The sequence below is a fragment of the Tachyglossus aculeatus genome, chromosome 19 (genome assembly GCF_015852505.1).
Source record: "Tachyglossus aculeatus isolate mTacAcu1 chromosome 19, mTacAcu1.pri, whole genome shotgun sequence".
Classification (NCBI taxonomy): domain Eukaryota; kingdom Metazoa; phylum Chordata; class Mammalia; order Monotremata; family Tachyglossidae; genus Tachyglossus; species Tachyglossus aculeatus.
The window spans coordinates 20,435,575-20,436,507 of record NC_052084.1 but is presented as its reverse complement, the minus strand read 5'-3'; the positions used below and the strand labels follow the sequence as shown (position 1 = coordinate 20,436,507).

Here is a 933-nt window from a genome sequence, read left to right as displayed (position 1 = left end):
TTCTATGCACTAATGTTTCTATGTACTAAGTGGTCAATCCTAGTAGAAGCAGCGTGGCTTAGTGGAAAGAGCCCGGGCTTGTGACTCAGAAGTTGTAAATTCTAATCCCAGCTCTGCCACTAGTCAGCTGTGTGACTTTGGGCAAGTCACTTAACTTCTCTGTGCCTCAGTAACCTCATCTGTAAAATGAGGATTAAGACTGTGAACCCCAAGTGGGACAACCTGACAACCTTGTATCTATCCCAGTGCTTAGAACAGTGCTTGGCACTTAGTAAGCACTTAACAAATACCATCATCATCATCATTACTATTATTACTCCAAAGCACCTTAAGTGACTGCACAGGTGAGTTTTGACTTGTAGTAGATGGCCTTCCACTCACTAGCCACTACCCAAGCTAGGAATGAAATGGACAGACCTCTGCTTGACTCTCCCTCCCATAGTCGAGACTGGTAAAGTACTGGAAATTCTCCAGGTGAGACCCTGAGAGGTGAATCCTCTGTACTATCCATACATCTAGGCACTGTCCTTCATATTCGAAGGTGTCACTGCTGCCAGTGAAATTCCTTTGATAGACGTGAGTGCCATACAGTACACTTGAAAATATAGTAACACATTTAATCAATCAGTGGTATTTATGTAGCGCTTACTGTGCACCAAGCACTCTACTAAGATCTAGGGAGAGTACAGTACAACAGATCTGGTAGACATGATTCCTGCCCTTAAAGAGTTTACAGTCTGGGTAGGGGGAGGGCATTCATGTTCTCCCCACTTCTCAGAGAACATTCCTTTCTTTTGAGGTTTGATGACACAAATTCTTTTACTTTAATATGTGCAACTCTTTTTCACTATTCCAGGGAAAGTACCTCCCTCATTTCTGTGTGTGCCTGATCAGATCTGCCACTCTCTTCATTTCTTCCTAGAGCTTTGTCTC

The 933-nt window shown here is 43.3% G+C and overlaps 1 non-coding gene across 1 annotated transcript; it reads right to left on the bottom strand.

Annotated features, from left to right (window-relative positions):
* Window positions 1-354: 354 nt before the first annotated feature.
* On the bottom strand, window positions 355-492 carry LOC119941108. Its single transcript, XR_005455136.1, has one exon. It is a non-coding gene; the product is annotated as a small nucleolar RNA SNORA7 (small nucleolar RNA).
* Between the last annotated feature and the right edge of the window lie 441 nt (window positions 493-933).